Raw genomic sequence first — 15,561 nt, forward strand, 5'->3', positions numbered from 1 at the left:
GCTTACGGCCACACCAACCTGAGCGCGCCCGATCTCGTCAGATCTCGGAAGCTAAGCAGGTTCGGGCCTGGTTAGTACTTGGATGGGAGACCGCCTGGGAATACCAGGTGCTGTAAGCCTTTTTTTTTCTTGAGACAGGGCTCCGGATTGCAGAGCTGACAAGCGGCCGCGCTTGCTAGCTAGCTGCAACATGTTGCCTCCGCTTGTTGTTTGGGCTCTCCTTCCGCTGTTTGTTGAAGGTTGGTCTTGCCATCTATAAAAGGCCCTTCTGTTAGTCCGTCTGTGGCTTACGGCCACACCAACCTGAGCGCGCCCGATCTCGTCAGATCTCGGAAGCTAAGCAGGTTCGGGCCTGGTTAGTACTTGGATGGGAGACCGCCTGGGAATACCAGGTGCTGTAAGCCTTTTTTTTTCTTGAGACAGGGCTCCGGATTGCAGAGCTGACAAGCGGCCGCGCTTGCTAGCTAGCTGCAACATGTTGCCTCCGCTTGTTGTTTGGGAGCCTGGCCTTTGCGCTCTCCTTCCGCTGTTTGTTGAAGGTTGGTCTTGCCATCTATAAAAGGCCCTTCTGTTAGTCCGTCTGTGGCTTACGGCCACACCAACCTGAGCGCGCCCGATCTCGTCAGATCTCGGAAGCTAAGCAGGTTCGGGCCTGGTTAGTACTTGGATGGGAGACCGCCTGGGAATACCAGGTGCTGTAAGCCTTTTTTTTTCTTGAGACAGGGCTCCGGATTGCAGAGCTGACAAGCGGCCGCGCTTGCTAGCTAGCTGCAACATGTTGCCTCCGCTTGTTGTTTGGGCTCTCCTTCCGCTGTTTGTTGAAGGTTGGTCTTGCCATCTATAAAAGGCCCTTCTGTTAGTCCGTCTGTGGCTTACGGCCACACCAACCTGAGCGCGCCCGATCTCGTCAGATCTCGGAAGCTAAGCAGGTTCGGGCCTGGTTAGTACTTGGATGGGAGACCGCCTGGGAATACCAGGTGCTGTAAGCCTTTTTTTTTCTTGAGACAGGGCTCCGGATTGCAGAGCTGACAAGCGGCCGCGCTTGCTAGCTAGCTGCAACATGTTGCCTCCGCTTGTTGTTTGGGCTCTCCTTCCGCTGTTTGTTGAAGGTTGGTCTTGCCATCTATAAAAGGCCCTTCTGTTAGTCCGTCTGTGGCTTACAGCCACACCAACCTGAGCGCGCCCGATCTCGTCAGATCTCGGAAGCTAAGCAGGTTCGGGCCTGGTTAGTACTTGGATGGGAGACCGCCTGGGAATACCAGGTGCTGTAAGCCTTTTTTTTTCTTGAGACAGGGCTCCGGATTGCAGAGCTGACAAGCGGCCGCGCTTGCTAGCTAGCTGCAACATGTTGCCTCCGCTTGTTGTTTGGGCTCTCCTTCCGCTGTTTGTTGAAGGTTGGTCTTGCCATCTATAAAAGGCCCTTCTGTTAGTCCGTCTGTGGCTTACGGCCACACCAACCTGAGCGCGCCCGATCTCGTCAGATCTCGGAAGCTAAGCAGGTTCGGGCCTGGTTAGTACTTGGATGGGAGACCGCCTGGGAATACCAGGTGCTGTAAGCCTTTTTTTTTCTTGAGACAGGGCTCCGGATTGCAGAGCTGACAAGCGGCCGCGCTTGCTAACTAGCTGCAACATGTTGCCTCCGCTTGTTGTTTGGGAGCCTGGCCTTTGCGCTCTCCTTCCGCTGTTTGTTGAAGGTTGGTCTTGCCATCTATAAAAGGCCCTTCTGTTAGTCCGTCAGTGGCTTACGGCCACACCAACCTGAGCGCGCCCGATCTCGTCAGATCTCGGAAGCTAAGCAGGTTCGGGCCTGGTTAGTACTTGGATGGGAGACCGCCTGGGAATACCAGGTGCTGTAAGCCTTTTTTTTTCTTGAGACAGGGCTCCGGATTGCAGAGCTGACAAGCGGCCGCACTTGCTAGCTAGCTGCAACATGTTGCCTCCGCTTGTTGTTTGGGCTCTCCTTCCGCTGTTTGTTGAAGGTTGGTCTTGCCATCTATAAAAGGCCCTTCTGTTAGTCCGTCTGTGGCTTACGGCCACACCAACCTGAGCGCGCCCGATCTCGTCAGATCTCGGAAGCTAAGCAGGTTCGGGCCTGGTTAGTACTTGGATGGGAGACCGCCTGGGAATACCAGGTGCTGTAAGCCTTTTTTTTTCTTGAGACGCGCTTGCTAGCTAGCTGCAACATGTTGCCTCCGCTTGTTGTTTGGGCTCTCCTTCCGCTGTTTGTTGAAGGTTGGTCTTGCCATCTATAAAAGGCCCTTCTGTTAGTCCGTCTGTGGCTTACGGCCACACCAACCTGAGCGCGCCCGATCTCGTCAGATCTCGGAAGCTAAGCAGGTTCGGGCCTGGTTAGTACTTGGATGGGAGACCGCCTGGGAATACCAGGTGCTGTAAGCCTTTTTTTTTCTTGAGACAGGGCTCCGGATTGCAGAGCTGACAAGCGGCCGCGCTTGCTAGCTAGCTGCAACATGTTGCCTCCGCTTGTTGTTTGGGAGCCTGGCCTTTGCGCTCTCCTTCCGCTGTTTGTTGAAGGTTGGTCTTGCCATCTATAAAAGGCCCTTCTGTTAGTCCGTCTGTGGCTTACGGCCACACCAACCTGAGCGCGCCCGATCTCGTCAGATCTCGGAAGCTAAGCAGGTTCGGGCCTGGTTAGTACTTGGATGGGAGACCGCCTGGGAATACCAGGTGCTGTAAGCCTTTTTTTTTCTTGAGACAGGGCTCCGGATTGCAGAGCTGACAAGCGGCCGCGCTTGCTAGCTAGCTGCAACATGTTGCCTCCGCTTGTTGTTTGGGAGCCTGGCCTTTGCGCTCTCCTTCCGCTGTTTGTTGAAGGTTGGTCTTGCCATCTATAAAAGGCCCTTCTGTTAGTCCGTCTGTGGCTTACGGCCACACCAACCTGAGCGCGCCCGATCTCGTCAGATCTCGGAAGCTAAGCAGGTTCGGGCCTGGTTAGTACTTGGATGGGAGACCGCCTGGGAATACCAGGTGCTGTAAGCCTTTTCTTTTCTTGAGACAGGGCTCCGGATTGCAGAGCTGACAAGCGGCCGCGCTTGCTAGCTAGCTGCAACATGTTGCCTCCGCTTGTTGTTTGGGCTCTCCTTCCGCTGTTTGTTGAAGGTTGGTCTTGCCATCTATAAAAGGCCCTTCTGTTAGTCCGTCTGTGGCTTACGGCCACACCAACCTGAGCTCGCCCGATCTCGTCAGATCTCGGAAGCTAAGCAGGTTCGGGCCTGGTTAGTACTTGGATGGGAGACCGCCTGGGAATACCAGGTGCTGTAAGCCTTTTTTTTTCTTGAGACAGGGCTCCGGATTGCAGAGCTGACAAGCGGCCGCGCTTGCTAGCTAGCTGCAACATGTTGCCTCCGCTTGTTGTTTGGGCTCTCCTTCCGCTGTTTGTTGAAGGTTGGTCTTGCCATCTATAAAAGGCCCTTCTGTTAGTCCGTCTGTGGCTTACGGCCACACCAACCTGAGCTCGCCCGATCTCGTCAGATCTCGGAAGCTAAGCAGGTTCGGGCCTGGTTAGTACTTGGATGGGAGACCGCCTGGGAATACCAGGTGCTGTAAGCCTTTTTTTTTCTTGAGACAGGGCTCCGGATTGCAGAGCTGACAAGCGGCCGCGCTTGCTAGCTAGCTGCAACATGTTGCCTCCGCTTGTTGTTTGGGCTCTCTTTCCGCTGTTTGTTGAAGGTTGGTCTTGCCATCTATAAAAGGCCCTTCTGTTAGTCCGTCTGTGGCTTACGGCCACACCAACCTGAGCGCGCCCGATCTCGTCAGATCTCGGAAGCTAAGCAGGTTCGGGCCTGGTTAGTACTTGGATGGGAGACCGCCTGGGAATACCAGGTGCTGTAAGCCTTTTTTTTTCTTGAGACAGGGCTCCGGATTGCAGAGCTGACAAGCGGCCGCGCTTGCTAGCTAGCTGCAACATGTTGCCTCCGCTTGTTGTTTGGGAGCCTGGCCTTTGCGCTCTCCTTCCGCTGTTTGTTGAAGGTTGGTCTTGCCATCTATAAAAGGCCCTTCTGTTAGTCCGTCTGTGGCTTACGGCCACACCAACCTGAGCGCGCCCGATCTCGTCAGATCTCGGAAGCTAAGCAGGTTCGGGCCTGGTTAGTACTTGGATGGGAGACCGCCTGGGAATACCAGGTGCTGTAAGCCTTTTTTTTTCTTGAGACAGGGCTCCGGATTGCAGAGCTGACAAGCGGCCGCGCTTGCTAGCTAGCTGCAACATGTTGCCTCCGCTTGTTGTTTGGGAGCCTGGCCTTTGCGCTCTCCTTCCGCTGTTTGTTGAAGGTTGGTCTTGCCATCTATAAAAGGCCCTTCTGTTAGTCCGTCTGTGGCTTACGGCCACACCAACCTGAGCGCGCCCGATCTCGTCAGATCTCGGAAGCTAAGCAGGTTCGGGCCTGGTTAGTACTTGGATGGGAGACCGCCTGGGAATACCAGGTGCTGTAAGCCTTTTTTTTTCTTGAGACAGGGCTCCGGATTGCAGAGCTGACAAGCGGCCGCGCTTGCTAGCTAGCTGCAACATGTTGCCTCCGCTTGTTGTTTGGGAGCCTGGCCTTTGCGCTCTCCTTCCGCTGTTTGTTGAAGGTTGGTCTTGCCATCTATAAAAGGCCCTTCTGTTAGTCCGTCTGTGGCTTACGGCCACACCAACCTGAGCGCGCCCGATCTCGTCAGATCTCGGAAGCTAAGCAGGTTCGGGCCTGGTTAGTACTTGGATGGGAGACCGCCTGGGAATACCAGGTGCTGTAAGCCTTTTTTTTTCTTGAGACAGGGCTCCGGATTGCAGAGCTGACAAGCGGCCGCGCTTGCTAGCTAGCTGCAACATGTTGCCTCCGCTTGTTGTTTGGGCTCTCCTTCCGCTGTTTGTTGAAGGTTGGTCTTGCCATCTATAAAAGGCCCTTATGTTAGTCCGTCTGTGGCTTACGGCCACACCAACCTGAGCGCGCCCGATCTCGTCAGATTTCGGAAGCTAAGCAGGTTCGGGCCTGGTTAGTACTTGGATGGGAGACCGCCTGGGAATACCAGGTGCTGTAAGCCTTTTTTTTTCTTGAGACAGGGCTCCGGATTGCAGAGCTGACAAGCGGCCGCGGTTGCTAGCTAGCTGCAACATGTTGCCTCCGCTTGTTGTTTGGGCTCTCCTTCCGCTGTTTGTTGAAGGTTGGTCTTGCCATCTATAAAAGGCCCTTCTGTTAGTCCGTCTGTGGCTTACGGCCACACCAACCTGAGCGCGCCAGATCTCGTCAGATCTCGGAAGCTAAGCAGGTTCGGGCCTGGTTAGTACTTGGATGGGAGACCCCCTGGGAATACCAGGTGCTGTAAGCCTTTTTTTTTCTTGAGACAGGGCTCCGGATTGCAGAGCTGACAAGCGGCCGCGCTTGCTAGCTAGCTGCAACATGTTGCCTCCGCTTGTTGTTTGGGCTCTCCTTCCGCTGTTTGTTGAAGGTTGGTCTTGCCATCTATAAAAGGCCCTTCTGTTAGTCCGTCTGTGGCTTACGGCCACACCAACCTGAGCGCGCCCGATCTCGTCAGATCTCGGAAGCTAAGCAGGTTCGGGCCTGGTTAGTACTTGGATGGGAGACCGCCTGGGAATACCAGGTGCTGTAAGCCTTTTTTTTTCTTGAGACAGGGCTCCGGATTGCAGAGCTGACAAGCGGCCGCGCTTGCTAGCTAGCTGCAACATGTTGCCTCCGCTTGTTGTTTGGGCTCTCCTTCCGCTGTTTGTTGAAGGTTGGTCTTGCCATCTATAAAAGGCCCTTCTGTTAGTCCGTCTGTGGCTTACGGCCACACCAACCTGAGCGCGCCCGATCTCGTCAGATCTTGGAAGCTAAGCAGGTTCGGGCCTGGTTAGTACTTGGATGGGAGACCGCCTGGGAATACCAGGTGCTGTAAGCCTTTTTTTTTCTTGAGACAGGGCTCCGGATTGCAGAGCTGACAAGCGGCCGCGCTTGCTAGCTAGCTGCAACATGTTGCCTCCGCTTGTTGTTTGGGCTCTCCTTCCGCTGTTTGTTGAAGGTTGGTCTTGCCATCTATAAAAGGCCCTTCTGTTAGTCCGTCTGTGGCTTACGGCCACACCAACCTGAGCGCGCCCGATCTCGTCAGATCTCGGAAGCTAAGCAGGTTCGGGCCTGGTTAGTACTTGGATGGGAGACCGCCTGGGAATACCAGGTGCTGTAAGCCTTTTTTTTTCTTGAGACAGGGCTCCGGATTGCAGAGCTGACAAGCGGCCGCGCTTGCTAGCTAGCTGCAACATGTTGCCTCCGCTTGTTGTTTGGGCTCTCCTTCCGCTGTTTGTTGAAGGTTGGTCTTGCCATCTATAAAAGGCCCTTCTGTTAGTCCGTCTGTGGCTTACGGCCACACCAACCTGAGCGCGCCCGATCTCGTCAGATCTCGGAAGCTAAGCAGGTTCGGGCCTGGTTAGTACTTGGATGGGAGACCGCCTGGGAATACCAGGTGCTGTAAGCCTTTTTTTTTCTTGAGACAGGGCTCCGGATTGCAGAGCTGACAAGCGGCCGCGCTTGCTAGCTAGCTGCAACATGTTGCCTCCGCTTGTTGTTTGGGAGCCTGGCCTTTGCGCTCTCCTTCCGCTGTTTGTTGAAGGTTGGTCTTGCCATCTATAAAAGGCCCTTCTGTTAGTCCGTCTGTGGCTTACGGCCACACCAACCTGAGCGCGCCCGATCTCGTCAGATCTCGGAAGCTAAGCAGGTTCGGGCCTGGTTAGTACTTGGATGGGAGACCGCCTGGGAATACCAGGTGCTGTAAGCCTTTTTTTTTCTTGAGACAGGGCTCCGGATTGCAGAGCTGACAAGCGGCCGCGCTTGCTAGCTAGCTGCAACATGTTGCCTCCGCTTGTTGTTTGGGCTCTTCTTCCGCTGTTTGTTGAAGGTTGGTCTTGCCATCTATAAAAGGCCCTTCTGTTAGTCCGTCTGTGGCTTACGGCCACACCAACCTGAGCGCGCCAGATCTCGTCAGATCTCGGAAGCTAAGCAGGTTCGGGCCTGGTTAGTACTTGGATGGGAGACCGCCTGGGAATACCAGGTGCTGTAAGCCTTTTTTTTTCTTGAGACAGGGCTCCGGATTGCAGAGCTGACAAGCGGCCGCGCTTGCTAGCTAGCTGCAACATGTTGCCTCCGCTTGTTGTTTGGGCTCTCCTTCCGCTGTTTGTTGAAGGTTGGTCTTGCCATCTATAAAAGGCCCTTCTGTTAGTCCGTCTGTGGCTTACGGCCACACCAACCTGAGCGCGCCCGATCTCGTCAGATCTCGGAAGCTAAGCAGGTTCGGGCCTGGTTAGTACTTGGATGGGAGACCGCCTGGGAATACCAGGTGCTGTAAGCCTTTTTTTTTCTTGAGACAGGGCTCCGGATTGCAGAGCTGACAAGCGGCCGCGCTTGCTAGCTAGCTGCAACATGTTGCCTCCGCTTGTTGTTTGGGAGCCTGGCCTTTGCGCTCTCCTTCCGCTGTTTGTTGAAGGTTGGTCTTGCCATCTATAAAAGGCCCTTCTGTTAGTCCGTCTGTGGCTTACGGCCACACCAACCTGAGCGCGCCCGATCTCGTCAGATCTCGGAAGCTAAGCAGGTTCGGGCCTGGTTAGTACTTGGATGGGAGACCGCCTGGGAATACCAGGTGCTGTAAGCCTTTTTTTTTCTTGAGACAGGGCTCCGGATTGCAGAGCTGACAAGCGGCCGCGCTTGCTAGCTAGCTGCAACATGTTGCCTCCGCTTGTTGTTTGGGAGCCTGGCCTTTGCGCTCTCCTTCCGCTGTTTGTTGAAGGTTGGTCTTGCCATCTATAAAAGGCCCTTCTGTTAGTCCGTCTGTGGCTTACGGCCACACCAACCTGAGCGCGCCCGATCTCGTCAGATCTCGGAAGCTAAGCAGGTTCGGGCCTGGTTAGTACTTGGATGGGAGACCGCCTGGGAATACCAGGTGCTGTAAGCCTTTTTTTTTCTTGAGACAGGGCTCCGGATTGCAGAGCTGACAAGCGGCCGCGCTTGCTAGCTAGCTGCAACATGTTGCCTCCGCTTGTTGTTTGGGCTCTCCTTCCGCTGTTTGTTGAAGGTTGGTCTTGCCATCTATAAAAGGCCCTTCTGTTAGTCCGTCTGTGGCTTACGGCCACACCAACCTGAGCGCGCCCGATCTCGTCAGATCTCGGAAGCTAAGCAGGTTCGGGCCTGGTTAGTACTTGGATGGGAGACCGCCTGGGAATACCAGGTGCTGTAAGCCTTTTTTTTTCTTGAGACAGGGCTCCGGATTGCAGAGCTGACAAGCGGCCGCGCTTGCTAGCTAGCTGCAACATGTTGCCTCCGCTTGTTGTTTGGGCTCTCCTTCCGCTGTTTGTTGAAGGTTGGTCTTGCCATCTATAAAAGGCCCTTCTGTTAGTCCGTCTGTGGCTTACGGCCACACCAACCTGAGCGCGCCCGATCTCGTCAGATCTCGGAAGCTAAGCAGGTTCGGGCCTGGTTAGTACTTGGATGGGAGACCGCCTGGGAATACCAGGTGCTGTAAGCCTTTTTTTTTCTTGAGACAGGGCTCCGGATTGCAGAGCTGACAAGCGGCTGCGCTTGCTAGCTAGCTGCAACATGTTGCCTCCGCTTGTTGTTTGGGAGCCTGGCCTTTGCGCTCTCCTTCCGCTGTTTGTTGAAGGTTGGTCTTGCCATCTATAAAAGGCCCTTCTGTTAGTCCGTCTGTGGCTTACGGCCACACCAACCTGAGCGCGCCCGATCTCGTCAGATCTCGGAAGCTAAGCAGGTTCGGGCCTGGTTAGTACTTGGATGGGAGACCGCCTGGGAATACCAGGTGCTGTAAGCCTTTTTTTTTCTTGAGACAGGGCTCCGGATTGCAGAGCTGACAAGCGGCCGCGCTTGCTAGCTAGCTGCAACATGTTGCCTCCGCTTGTTGTTTGGGCTCTCCTTCTGCTGTTTGTTGAAGGTTGGTCTTGCCATCTATAAAAGGCCCTTCTGTTAGTCCGTCTGTGGCTTACGGCCACACCAACCTGAGCGCGCCCGATCTCGTCAGATCTCGGAAGCTAAGCAGGTTCGGGCCTGGTTAGTACTTGGATGGGAGACCGCCTGAGAATACCAGGTGCTGTAAGCCTTTTTTTTTCTTGAGACAGGGCTCCGGATTGCAGAGCTGACAAGCGGCCGCGCTTGCTAGCTAGCTGCAACATGTTGCCTCCGCTTGTTGTTTGGGAGCCTGGCCTTTGCGCTCTCCTTCCGCTGTTTGTTGAAGGTTGGTGTTGCCATCTATAAAAGGCCCTTCTGTTAGTCCGTCTGTGGCTTACGGCCACACCAACCTGAGCGCGCCCGATCTCGTCAGATCTCGGAAGCTAAGCAGGTTCGGGCCTGGTTAGTACTTGGATGGGAGACCGCCTGGGAATACCAGGTGCTGTAAGCCTTTTTTTTTCTTGAGACAGGGCTCCGGATTGCAGAGCTGACAAGCGGCCGCGCTTGCTAGCTAGCTGCAACATGTTGCCTCCGCTTGTTGTTTGGGCTCTCCTTCCGCTGTTTGTTGAAGGTTGGTCTTGCCATCTATAAAAGGCCCTTCTGTTAGTCCGTCTGTGGCTTACGGCCACACCAACCTGAGCGCGCCCGATCTCGTCAGATTTCGGAAGCTAAGCAGGTTCGGGCCTGGTTAGTACTTGGATGGGAGACCGCCTGGGAATACCAGGTGCTGTAAGCCTTTTTTTTTCTTGAGACAGGGCTCCGGATTGCAGAGCTGACAAGCGGCCGCGCTTGCTAGCTAGCTGCAACATGTTGCCTCCGCTTGTTGTTTGGGCTCTCCTTCCGCTGTTTGTTGAAGGTTGGTCTTGCCATCTATAAAAGGCCCTTCTGTTAGTCCTTCTGTGGCTTACGGCCACACCAACCTGAGCGCGCCCGATCTCGTCAGATCTCGGAAGCTAAGCAGGTTCGGGCCTGGTTAGTACTTGGATGGGAGACCGCCTGGGAATACCAGGTGCTGTAAGCCTTTTTTTTTCTTGAGACAGGGCTCCGGATTGCAGAGCTGACAAGCGGCCGCGCTTGCTAGCTAGCTGCAACATGTTGCCTCCGCTTGTTGTTTGGGCTCTCCTTCCGCTGTTTGTTGAAGGTTGGTCTTGCCATCTATAAAAGGCCCTTCTGTTAGTCCGTCTGTGGCTTACGGCCACACCAACCTGAGCGCGCCCGATCTCGTCAGATCTCGGAAGCTAAGCAGGTTCGGGCCTGGTTAGTACTTGGATGGGAGACCGCCTGGGAATACCAGGTGCTGTAAGCCTTTTTTTTTCTTGAGACAGGGCTCCGGATTGCAGAGCTGACAAGCGGCCGCGCTTGCTAGCTAGCTGCAACATGTTGCCTCCGCTTGTTGTTTGGGCTCTCCTTCCGCTGTTTGTTGAAGGTTGGTCTTGCCATCTATAAAAGGCCCTTCTGTTAGTCCGTCTGTGGCTTACGGCCACACCAACCTGAGCGCGCCCGATCTCGTCAGATCTCGGAAGCTAAGCAGGTTCGGGCCTGGTTAGTACTTGGATGGGAGACCGCCTGGGAATACCAGGTGCTGTAAGCCTTTTTTTTTCTTGAGACAGGGCTCCGGATTGCAGAGCTGACAAGCGGCCGCGCTTGCTAGCTAGCTGCAACATGTTGCCTCCGCTTGTTGTTTGGGCTCTCCTTCCGCTGTTTGTTGAAGGTTGGTCTTGCCATCTATAAAAGGCCCTTCTGTTAGTCCGTCTGTGGCTTACGGCCACACCAACCTGAGCGCGCCCGATCTCGTCAGATCTCGGAAGCTAAGCAGGTTCGGGCCTGGTTAGTACTTGGATGGGAGACCGCCTGGGAATACCAGGTGCTGTAAGCCTTTTTTTTTCTTGAGACAGGGCTCCGGATTGCAGAGCTGACAAGCGGCCGCGCTTGCTAGCTAGCTGCAACATGTTGCCTCCGCTTGTTGTTTGGGCTCTCCTTCCGCTGTTTGTTGAAGGTTGGTCTTGCCATCTATAAAAGGCCCTTCTGTTAGTCCGTCTGTGGCTTACGGCCACACCAACCTGAGCGCGCCCGATCTCGTCAGATCTCGGAAGCTAAGCAGGTTCGGGCCTGGTTAGTACTTGGATGGGAGACCGCCTGGGAATACCAGGTGCTGTAAGCCTTTTTTTTTCTTGAGACAGGGCTCCGGATTGCAGAGCTGACAAGCGGCCGCGCTTGCTAGCTAGCTGCAACATGTTGCCTCCGCTTGTTGTTTGGGCTCTCCTTCCGCTGTTTGTGGAAGGTTGGTCTTGCCATCTATAAAAGGCCCTTCTGTTAGTCCGTCTGTGGCTTACGGCCACACCAACCTGAGCGCGCCCGATCTCGTCAGATCTCGGAAGCTAAGCAGGTTCGGGCCTGGTTAGTACTTGGATGGGAGACCGCCTGGGAATACCAGGTGCTGTAAGCCTTTTTTTTTCTTGAGACAGGGCTCCGGATTGCAGAGCTGACAAGCGGCCGCGCTTGCTAGCTAGCTGCAACATGTTGCCTCCGCTTGTTGTTTGGGCTCTCCTTCCGCTGTTTGTTGAAGGTTGGTCTTGCCATCTATAAAAGGCCCTTCTGTTAGTCCGTCTGTGGCTTACGGCCACACCAACCTGAGCGCGCCCGATCTCGTCAGATCTCGGAAGCTAAGCAGGTTCGGGCCTGGTTAGTACTTGGATGGGAGACCGCCTGGGAATACCAGGTGCTGTAAGCCTTTTTTTTTCTTGAGACAGGGCTCCGGATTGCAGAGCTGACAAGCGGCCGCGCTTGCTAGCTAGCTGCAACATGTTGCCTCCGCTTGTTGTTTGGGCTCTCCTTCCGCTGTTTGTTGAAGGTTGGTCTTGCCATCTATAAAAGGCCCTTCTGTTAGTCCGTCTGTGGCTTACGGCCACACCAACCTGAGCGCGCCCGATCTCGTCAGATCTCGGAAGCTAAGCAGGTTCGGGCCTGGTTAGTACTTGGATGGGAGACCGCCTGGGAATACCAGGTGCTGTAAGCCTTTTTTTTTCTTGAGACAGGGCTCCAGATTGCAGAGCTGACAAGCGGCCGCGCTTGCTAGCTAGCTGCAACATGTTGCCTCCGCTTGTTGTTTGGGCTCTCCTTCCGCTGTTTGTTGAAGGTTGGTCTTGCCATCTATAAAAGGCCCTTCTGTTAGTCCGTCTGTGGCTTACGGCCACACCAACCTGAGCGCGCCCGATCTCGTCAGATCTCGGAAGCTAAGCAGGTTCGGGCCTGGTTAGTACTTGGATGGGAGACCGCCTGGGAATACCAGGTGCTGTAAGCCTTTTTTTTTCTTGAGACAGGGCTCCGGATTGCAGAGCTGACAAGCGGCCGCGCTTGCTAGCTAGCTGCAACATGTTGCCTCCGCTTGTTGTTTGGGCTCTCCTTCCGCTGTTTGTTGAAGGTTGGTCTTGCCATCTATAAAAGGCCCTTCTGTTAGTCCGTCTGTGGCTTACGGCCACACCAACCTGAGCGCGCCCGATCTCGTCAGATCTCGGAAGCTAAGCAGGTTCGGGCCTGGTTAGTACTTGGATGGGAGACCGCCTGGGAATACCAGGTGCTGTAAGCCTTTTTTTTTCTTGAGACAGGGCTCCGGATTGCAGAGCTGACAAGCGGCCGCGCTTGCTAGCTAGCTGCAACATGTTGCCTCCGCTTGTTGTTTGGGCTCTCCTTCCGCTGTTTGTTGAAGGTTGGTCTTGCCATCTATAAAAGGCCCTTCTGTTAGTCCGTCTGTGGCTTACGGCCACACCAACCTGAGCGCGCCCGATCTCGTCAGATCTCGGAAGCTAAGCAGGTTCGGGCCTGGTTAGTACTTGGATGGGAGACCGCCTGGGAATACCAGGTGCTGTAAGCCTTTTTTTTTCTTGAGACAGGGCTCCGGATTGCAGAGCTGACAAGCGGCCGCGCTTGCTAGCTAGCTGCAACATGTTGCCTCCGCTTGTTGTTTGGGCTCTCCTTCCGCTGTTTGTTGAAGGTTGGTCTTGCCATCTATAAAAGGCCCTTCTGTTAGTCCGTCTGTGGCTTACGGCCACACCAACCTGAGCGCGCCCGATCTCGTCAGATCTCGGAAGCTAAGCAGGTTCGGGCCTGGTTAGTACTTGGATGGGAGACCGCCTGGGAATACCAGGTGCTGTAAGCCTTTTTTTTTCTTGAGACAGGGCTCCGGATTGCAGAGCTGACAAGCGGCCGCGCTTGCTAGCTAGCTGCAACATGTTGCCTCCGCTTGTTGTTTGGGCTCTCCTTCCGCTGTTTGTTGAAGGTTGGTCTTGCCATCTATAAAAGGCCCTTCTGTTAGTCCGTCTGTGGCTTACGGCCACACCAACCTGAGCGCGCCCGATCTCGTCAGATCTCGGAAGCTAAGCAGGTTCGTGCCTGGTTAGTACTTGGATGGGAGACCGCCTGGGAATACCAGGTGCTGTAAGCCTTTTTTTTTCTTGAGACAGGGCTCCGGATTGCAGAGCTGACAAGCGGCCGCGCTTGCTAGCTAGCTGCAACATGTTGCCTCCGCTTGTTGTTTGGGCTCTCCTTCCGCTGTTTGTTGAAGGTTGGTCTTGCCATCTATAAAAGGCCCTTCTGTTAGTCCGTCTGTGGCTTACGGCCACACCAACCTGAGCGCGCCCGATCTCGTCAGATCTCGGAAGCTAAGCAGGTTCGGGCCTGGTTAGTACTTGGATGGGAGACCGCCTGGGAATACCAGGTGCTGTAAGCCTTTTTTTTTCTTGAGACAGGGCTCCGGATTGCAGAGCTGACAAGCGGCCGCGCTTGCTAGCTAGCTGCAACATGTTGCCTCCGCTTGTTGTTTGGGCTCTCCTTCCGCTGTTTGTTGAAGGTTGGTCTTGCCATCTATAAAAGGCCCTTCTGTTAGTCCGTCTGTGGCTTACGGCCACACCAACCTGAGCGCGCCCGATCTCGTCAGATCTCGGAAGCTAAGCAGGTTTGGGCCTGGTTAGTACTTGGATGGGAGACCGCCTGGGAATACCAGGTGCTGTAAGCCTTTTTTTTTCTTGAGACAGGGCTCCGGATTGCAGAGCTGACAAGCGGCCGCGCTTGCTAGCTAGCTGCAAAATGTTGCCTCCGCTTGTTGTTTGGGCTCTCCTTCCGCTGTTTGTTGAAGGTTGGTCTTGCCATCTATAAAAGGCCCTTCTGTTAGTCCGTCTGTGGCTTACGGCCACACCAACCTGAGCGCGCCCGATCTCGTCAGATCTCGGAAGCTAAGCAGGTTCGGGCCTGGTTAGTACTTGGATGGGAGACCGCCTGGGAATACCAGGTGCTGTAAGCCTTTTTTTTTCTTGAGACAGGGCTCCGGATTGCAGAGCTGACAAGCGGCCGCGCTTGCTAGCTAGCTGCAACATGTTGCCTCCGCTTGTTGTTTGGGAGCCTGGCCTTTGCGCTCTCCTTCCGCTGTTTGTTGAAGGTTGGTCTTGCCATCTATAAAAGGCCCTTCTGTTAGTCCGTCTGTGGCTTACGGCCACACCAACCTGAGCGCGCCCGATCTCGTCCGATCTCGGAAGCTAAGCAGGTTCGGGCCTGGTTAGTACTTGGATGGGAGACCGCCTGGGAATACCAGGTGCTGTAAGCCTTTTTTTTTCTTGAGACAGGGCTCCGGATTGCAGAGCTGACAAGCGGCCGCGCTTGCTAGCTAGCTGCAACATGTTGCCTCCGCTTGTTGTTTGGGCTCTCCTTCCGCTGTTTGTTGAAGGTTGGTCTTGCCATCTATAAAAGGCCCTTCTGTTAGTCCGTCTGTGGCTTACGGCCACACCAACCTGAGCGCGCCCGATCTCGTCAGATCTCGGAAGCTAAGCAGGTTCGGGCCTGGTTAGTACTTGGATGGGAGACCGCCTGGGAATACCAGGTGCTGTAAGCCTTTTTTTTTCTTGAGACAGGGCTCCGGATTGCAGAGCTGACAAGCGGCCGCGCTTGCTAGCTAGCTGCAACATGTTGCCTCCGCTTGTTGTTTGGGAGCCTGGCCTTTGCGCTCTCCTTCCGCTGTTTGTTGAAGGTTGGTCTTGCCATCTATAAAAGGCCCTTCTGTTAGTCCGTCTGTGGCTTACGGCCACACCAACCTGAGCGCGCCCGATCTCGTCAGATCTCGGAAGCTAAGCAGGTTCGGGCCTGGTTAGTACTTGGATGGGAGACCGCCTGGGAATACCAGGTGCTGTAAGCCTTTTTTTTTCTTGAGACAGGGCTCCGGATTGCAGAGCTGACAAGCGGCCGCGCTTGCTAGCTAGCTGCAACATGTTGCCTCCGCTTGTTGTTTGGGCTCTCCTTCCGCTGTTTGTTGAAGGTTGGTCTTGCCATCTATAAAAGGCCCTTCTGTTAGTCCGTCTGTGGCTTACGGCCACACCAACCTGAGCGCGCCCGATCTCGTCAGATCTCGGAAGCTAAGCAGGTTCGGGCCTGGTTAGTACTTGGATGGGAGACCGCCTGGGAATACCAGGTGCTGTAAGCCTTTTTTTTTCTTGAGACAGGGCTCCGGATTGCAGAGCTGACAAGCGGCCGCGCTTGCTAGCTAGCTGCAAAATGTTGCCTCCGCTTGTTGTTTGGGCCCTCCTTCCGCTGTTTGTTGAAGGTTGGTCTTGCCATCTATAAAAGGCCCTTCTGTTAGTCC

At 54.8% G+C, this 15,561-nt stretch overlaps 54 non-coding genes across 54 annotated transcripts; all 54 read left to right on the forward strand.

The window, feature by feature from the left end:
- LOC139664142 (5S ribosomal RNA) lies at nucleotides 1-119 on the forward strand. The gene has a single exon (XR_011696818.1). It is a non-coding gene; the product is annotated as a 5S ribosomal RNA (ribosomal RNA).
- Nucleotides 120-285: 166 nt separating this feature from the next.
- On the forward strand, nucleotides 286-404 carry LOC139664154 (5S ribosomal RNA). The gene has a single exon (XR_011696829.1). It is a non-coding gene; the product is annotated as a 5S ribosomal RNA (ribosomal RNA).
- Nucleotides 405-585: 181 nt separating this feature from the next.
- LOC139664068 (5S ribosomal RNA) lies at nucleotides 586-704 on the forward strand. The gene has a single exon (XR_011696749.1). It is a non-coding gene; the product is annotated as a 5S ribosomal RNA (ribosomal RNA).
- A 166-nt stretch (nucleotides 705-870) lies between these two features.
- On the forward strand, nucleotides 871-989 carry LOC139664079 (5S ribosomal RNA). Its single transcript, XR_011696760.1, has one exon. It is a non-coding gene; the product is annotated as a 5S ribosomal RNA (ribosomal RNA).
- Nucleotides 990-1,155: 166 nt separating this feature from the next.
- LOC139664097 (5S ribosomal RNA) lies at nucleotides 1,156-1,274 on the forward strand. The gene has a single exon (XR_011696776.1). It is a non-coding gene; the product is annotated as a 5S ribosomal RNA (ribosomal RNA).
- Nucleotides 1,275-1,440: 166 nt separating this feature from the next.
- LOC139664091 (5S ribosomal RNA) lies at nucleotides 1,441-1,559 on the forward strand. Its single transcript, XR_011696771.1, has one exon. It is a non-coding gene; the product is annotated as a 5S ribosomal RNA (ribosomal RNA).
- Nucleotides 1,560-1,740: 181 nt separating this feature from the next.
- LOC139664103 (5S ribosomal RNA) lies at nucleotides 1,741-1,859 on the forward strand. The gene has a single exon (XR_011696782.1). It is a non-coding gene; the product is annotated as a 5S ribosomal RNA (ribosomal RNA).
- A 166-nt stretch (nucleotides 1,860-2,025) lies between these two features.
- On the forward strand, nucleotides 2,026-2,144 carry LOC139664113 (5S ribosomal RNA). Its single transcript, XR_011696790.1, has one exon. It is a non-coding gene; the product is annotated as a 5S ribosomal RNA (ribosomal RNA).
- A 134-nt stretch (nucleotides 2,145-2,278) lies between these two features.
- Nucleotides 2,279-2,397, forward strand: LOC139664114 (5S ribosomal RNA). Its single transcript, XR_011696791.1, has one exon. It is a non-coding gene; the product is annotated as a 5S ribosomal RNA (ribosomal RNA).
- A 181-nt stretch (nucleotides 2,398-2,578) lies between these two features.
- Nucleotides 2,579-2,697, forward strand: LOC139664115 (5S ribosomal RNA). Its single transcript, XR_011696792.1, has one exon. It is a non-coding gene; the product is annotated as a 5S ribosomal RNA (ribosomal RNA).
- A 181-nt stretch (nucleotides 2,698-2,878) lies between these two features.
- Nucleotides 2,879-2,997, forward strand: LOC139664116 (5S ribosomal RNA). The gene has a single exon (XR_011696793.1). It is a non-coding gene; the product is annotated as a 5S ribosomal RNA (ribosomal RNA).
- Nucleotides 2,998-3,163: 166 nt separating this feature from the next.
- Nucleotides 3,164-3,282, forward strand: LOC139664100 (5S ribosomal RNA). Its single transcript, XR_011696779.1, has one exon. It is a non-coding gene; the product is annotated as a 5S ribosomal RNA (ribosomal RNA).
- A 166-nt stretch (nucleotides 3,283-3,448) lies between these two features.
- On the forward strand, nucleotides 3,449-3,567 carry LOC139664101 (5S ribosomal RNA). Its single transcript, XR_011696780.1, has one exon. It is a non-coding gene; the product is annotated as a 5S ribosomal RNA (ribosomal RNA).
- A 166-nt stretch (nucleotides 3,568-3,733) lies between these two features.
- LOC139664117 (5S ribosomal RNA) lies at nucleotides 3,734-3,852 on the forward strand. The gene has a single exon (XR_011696794.1). It is a non-coding gene; the product is annotated as a 5S ribosomal RNA (ribosomal RNA).
- Nucleotides 3,853-4,033: 181 nt separating this feature from the next.
- LOC139664118 (5S ribosomal RNA) lies at nucleotides 4,034-4,152 on the forward strand. The gene has a single exon (XR_011696795.1). It is a non-coding gene; the product is annotated as a 5S ribosomal RNA (ribosomal RNA).
- A 181-nt stretch (nucleotides 4,153-4,333) lies between these two features.
- On the forward strand, nucleotides 4,334-4,452 carry LOC139664120 (5S ribosomal RNA). Its single transcript, XR_011696797.1, has one exon. It is a non-coding gene; the product is annotated as a 5S ribosomal RNA (ribosomal RNA).
- Nucleotides 4,453-4,633: 181 nt separating this feature from the next.
- Nucleotides 4,634-4,752, forward strand: LOC139664121 (5S ribosomal RNA). The gene has a single exon (XR_011696798.1). It is a non-coding gene; the product is annotated as a 5S ribosomal RNA (ribosomal RNA).
- A 166-nt stretch (nucleotides 4,753-4,918) lies between these two features.
- LOC139664105 (5S ribosomal RNA) lies at nucleotides 4,919-5,037 on the forward strand. The gene has a single exon (XR_011696784.1). It is a non-coding gene; the product is annotated as a 5S ribosomal RNA (ribosomal RNA).
- Nucleotides 5,038-5,203: 166 nt separating this feature from the next.
- Nucleotides 5,204-5,322, forward strand: LOC139664108 (5S ribosomal RNA). Its single transcript, XR_011696787.1, has one exon. It is a non-coding gene; the product is annotated as a 5S ribosomal RNA (ribosomal RNA).
- Nucleotides 5,323-5,488: 166 nt separating this feature from the next.
- On the forward strand, nucleotides 5,489-5,607 carry LOC139664122 (5S ribosomal RNA). The gene has a single exon (XR_011696799.1). It is a non-coding gene; the product is annotated as a 5S ribosomal RNA (ribosomal RNA).
- A 166-nt stretch (nucleotides 5,608-5,773) lies between these two features.
- Nucleotides 5,774-5,892, forward strand: LOC139664104 (5S ribosomal RNA). Its single transcript, XR_011696783.1, has one exon. It is a non-coding gene; the product is annotated as a 5S ribosomal RNA (ribosomal RNA).
- A 166-nt stretch (nucleotides 5,893-6,058) lies between these two features.
- Nucleotides 6,059-6,177, forward strand: LOC139664123 (5S ribosomal RNA). Its single transcript, XR_011696800.1, has one exon. It is a non-coding gene; the product is annotated as a 5S ribosomal RNA (ribosomal RNA).
- Nucleotides 6,178-6,343: 166 nt separating this feature from the next.
- On the forward strand, nucleotides 6,344-6,462 carry LOC139664124 (5S ribosomal RNA). Its single transcript, XR_011696801.1, has one exon. It is a non-coding gene; the product is annotated as a 5S ribosomal RNA (ribosomal RNA).
- A 181-nt stretch (nucleotides 6,463-6,643) lies between these two features.
- Nucleotides 6,644-6,762, forward strand: LOC139664125 (5S ribosomal RNA). Its single transcript, XR_011696802.1, has one exon. It is a non-coding gene; the product is annotated as a 5S ribosomal RNA (ribosomal RNA).
- Nucleotides 6,763-6,928: 166 nt separating this feature from the next.
- On the forward strand, nucleotides 6,929-7,047 carry LOC139664107 (5S ribosomal RNA). The gene has a single exon (XR_011696786.1). It is a non-coding gene; the product is annotated as a 5S ribosomal RNA (ribosomal RNA).
- A 166-nt stretch (nucleotides 7,048-7,213) lies between these two features.
- LOC139664126 (5S ribosomal RNA) lies at nucleotides 7,214-7,332 on the forward strand. The gene has a single exon (XR_011696803.1). It is a non-coding gene; the product is annotated as a 5S ribosomal RNA (ribosomal RNA).
- Nucleotides 7,333-7,513: 181 nt separating this feature from the next.
- LOC139664127 (5S ribosomal RNA) lies at nucleotides 7,514-7,632 on the forward strand. Its single transcript, XR_011696804.1, has one exon. It is a non-coding gene; the product is annotated as a 5S ribosomal RNA (ribosomal RNA).
- A 181-nt stretch (nucleotides 7,633-7,813) lies between these two features.
- On the forward strand, nucleotides 7,814-7,932 carry LOC139664129 (5S ribosomal RNA). The gene has a single exon (XR_011696805.1). It is a non-coding gene; the product is annotated as a 5S ribosomal RNA (ribosomal RNA).
- A 166-nt stretch (nucleotides 7,933-8,098) lies between these two features.
- Nucleotides 8,099-8,217, forward strand: LOC139664130 (5S ribosomal RNA). Its single transcript, XR_011696806.1, has one exon. It is a non-coding gene; the product is annotated as a 5S ribosomal RNA (ribosomal RNA).
- Nucleotides 8,218-8,383: 166 nt separating this feature from the next.
- On the forward strand, nucleotides 8,384-8,502 carry LOC139664132 (5S ribosomal RNA). Its single transcript, XR_011696808.1, has one exon. It is a non-coding gene; the product is annotated as a 5S ribosomal RNA (ribosomal RNA).
- A 181-nt stretch (nucleotides 8,503-8,683) lies between these two features.
- Nucleotides 8,684-8,802, forward strand: LOC139664133 (5S ribosomal RNA). The gene has a single exon (XR_011696809.1). It is a non-coding gene; the product is annotated as a 5S ribosomal RNA (ribosomal RNA).
- Nucleotides 8,803-8,968: 166 nt separating this feature from the next.
- LOC139664098 (5S ribosomal RNA) lies at nucleotides 8,969-9,087 on the forward strand. The gene has a single exon (XR_011696777.1). It is a non-coding gene; the product is annotated as a 5S ribosomal RNA (ribosomal RNA).
- A 181-nt stretch (nucleotides 9,088-9,268) lies between these two features.
- LOC139664134 (5S ribosomal RNA) lies at nucleotides 9,269-9,387 on the forward strand. The gene has a single exon (XR_011696810.1). It is a non-coding gene; the product is annotated as a 5S ribosomal RNA (ribosomal RNA).
- Nucleotides 9,388-9,553: 166 nt separating this feature from the next.
- On the forward strand, nucleotides 9,554-9,672 carry LOC139664106 (5S ribosomal RNA). Its single transcript, XR_011696785.1, has one exon. It is a non-coding gene; the product is annotated as a 5S ribosomal RNA (ribosomal RNA).
- Nucleotides 9,673-9,838: 166 nt separating this feature from the next.
- Nucleotides 9,839-9,957, forward strand: LOC139664135 (5S ribosomal RNA). Its single transcript, XR_011696811.1, has one exon. It is a non-coding gene; the product is annotated as a 5S ribosomal RNA (ribosomal RNA).
- Nucleotides 9,958-10,123: 166 nt separating this feature from the next.
- Nucleotides 10,124-10,242, forward strand: LOC139664136 (5S ribosomal RNA). The gene has a single exon (XR_011696812.1). It is a non-coding gene; the product is annotated as a 5S ribosomal RNA (ribosomal RNA).
- A 166-nt stretch (nucleotides 10,243-10,408) lies between these two features.
- LOC139664137 (5S ribosomal RNA) lies at nucleotides 10,409-10,527 on the forward strand. Its single transcript, XR_011696813.1, has one exon. It is a non-coding gene; the product is annotated as a 5S ribosomal RNA (ribosomal RNA).
- A 166-nt stretch (nucleotides 10,528-10,693) lies between these two features.
- Nucleotides 10,694-10,812, forward strand: LOC139664138 (5S ribosomal RNA). Its single transcript, XR_011696814.1, has one exon. It is a non-coding gene; the product is annotated as a 5S ribosomal RNA (ribosomal RNA).
- Nucleotides 10,813-10,978: 166 nt separating this feature from the next.
- On the forward strand, nucleotides 10,979-11,097 carry LOC139664139 (5S ribosomal RNA). The gene has a single exon (XR_011696815.1). It is a non-coding gene; the product is annotated as a 5S ribosomal RNA (ribosomal RNA).
- Nucleotides 11,098-11,263: 166 nt separating this feature from the next.
- Nucleotides 11,264-11,382, forward strand: LOC139664140 (5S ribosomal RNA). The gene has a single exon (XR_011696816.1). It is a non-coding gene; the product is annotated as a 5S ribosomal RNA (ribosomal RNA).
- Nucleotides 11,383-11,548: 166 nt separating this feature from the next.
- On the forward strand, nucleotides 11,549-11,667 carry LOC139664141 (5S ribosomal RNA). The gene has a single exon (XR_011696817.1). It is a non-coding gene; the product is annotated as a 5S ribosomal RNA (ribosomal RNA).
- A 166-nt stretch (nucleotides 11,668-11,833) lies between these two features.
- Nucleotides 11,834-11,952, forward strand: LOC139664143 (5S ribosomal RNA). Its single transcript, XR_011696819.1, has one exon. It is a non-coding gene; the product is annotated as a 5S ribosomal RNA (ribosomal RNA).
- A 166-nt stretch (nucleotides 11,953-12,118) lies between these two features.
- LOC139664145 (5S ribosomal RNA) lies at nucleotides 12,119-12,237 on the forward strand. The gene has a single exon (XR_011696820.1). It is a non-coding gene; the product is annotated as a 5S ribosomal RNA (ribosomal RNA).
- Nucleotides 12,238-12,403: 166 nt separating this feature from the next.
- LOC139664146 (5S ribosomal RNA) lies at nucleotides 12,404-12,522 on the forward strand. The gene has a single exon (XR_011696821.1). It is a non-coding gene; the product is annotated as a 5S ribosomal RNA (ribosomal RNA).
- A 166-nt stretch (nucleotides 12,523-12,688) lies between these two features.
- On the forward strand, nucleotides 12,689-12,807 carry LOC139664147 (5S ribosomal RNA). The gene has a single exon (XR_011696822.1). It is a non-coding gene; the product is annotated as a 5S ribosomal RNA (ribosomal RNA).
- Nucleotides 12,808-12,973: 166 nt separating this feature from the next.
- On the forward strand, nucleotides 12,974-13,092 carry LOC139664148 (5S ribosomal RNA). The gene has a single exon (XR_011696823.1). It is a non-coding gene; the product is annotated as a 5S ribosomal RNA (ribosomal RNA).
- Nucleotides 13,093-13,258: 166 nt separating this feature from the next.
- LOC139664109 (5S ribosomal RNA) lies at nucleotides 13,259-13,377 on the forward strand. The gene has a single exon (XR_011696788.1). It is a non-coding gene; the product is annotated as a 5S ribosomal RNA (ribosomal RNA).
- A 166-nt stretch (nucleotides 13,378-13,543) lies between these two features.
- On the forward strand, nucleotides 13,544-13,662 carry LOC139664149 (5S ribosomal RNA). The gene has a single exon (XR_011696824.1). It is a non-coding gene; the product is annotated as a 5S ribosomal RNA (ribosomal RNA).
- Nucleotides 13,663-13,828: 166 nt separating this feature from the next.
- On the forward strand, nucleotides 13,829-13,947 carry LOC139664119 (5S ribosomal RNA). Its single transcript, XR_011696796.1, has one exon. It is a non-coding gene; the product is annotated as a 5S ribosomal RNA (ribosomal RNA).
- Nucleotides 13,948-14,113: 166 nt separating this feature from the next.
- On the forward strand, nucleotides 14,114-14,232 carry LOC139664150 (5S ribosomal RNA). The gene has a single exon (XR_011696825.1). It is a non-coding gene; the product is annotated as a 5S ribosomal RNA (ribosomal RNA).
- A 181-nt stretch (nucleotides 14,233-14,413) lies between these two features.
- LOC139664131 (5S ribosomal RNA) lies at nucleotides 14,414-14,532 on the forward strand. The gene has a single exon (XR_011696807.1). It is a non-coding gene; the product is annotated as a 5S ribosomal RNA (ribosomal RNA).
- Nucleotides 14,533-14,698: 166 nt separating this feature from the next.
- Nucleotides 14,699-14,817, forward strand: LOC139664151 (5S ribosomal RNA). The gene has a single exon (XR_011696826.1). It is a non-coding gene; the product is annotated as a 5S ribosomal RNA (ribosomal RNA).
- Nucleotides 14,818-14,998: 181 nt separating this feature from the next.
- On the forward strand, nucleotides 14,999-15,117 carry LOC139664152 (5S ribosomal RNA). The gene has a single exon (XR_011696827.1). It is a non-coding gene; the product is annotated as a 5S ribosomal RNA (ribosomal RNA).
- Nucleotides 15,118-15,283: 166 nt separating this feature from the next.
- LOC139664153 (5S ribosomal RNA) lies at nucleotides 15,284-15,402 on the forward strand. The gene has a single exon (XR_011696828.1). It is a non-coding gene; the product is annotated as a 5S ribosomal RNA (ribosomal RNA).
- Nucleotides 15,403-15,561: the final 159 nt, after the last annotated feature.

Source organism: Centroberyx affinis, unplaced genomic scaffold (assembly GCF_046629955.1).
Source record: "Centroberyx affinis isolate AG114_WGS23_722 - 3 ecotype Tasmania unplaced genomic scaffold, CSIRO-AGI_Caff_v1 ptg004202l_1, whole genome shotgun sequence".
Taxonomy (NCBI): domain Eukaryota; kingdom Metazoa; phylum Chordata; class Actinopteri; order Beryciformes; family Berycidae; genus Centroberyx; species Centroberyx affinis.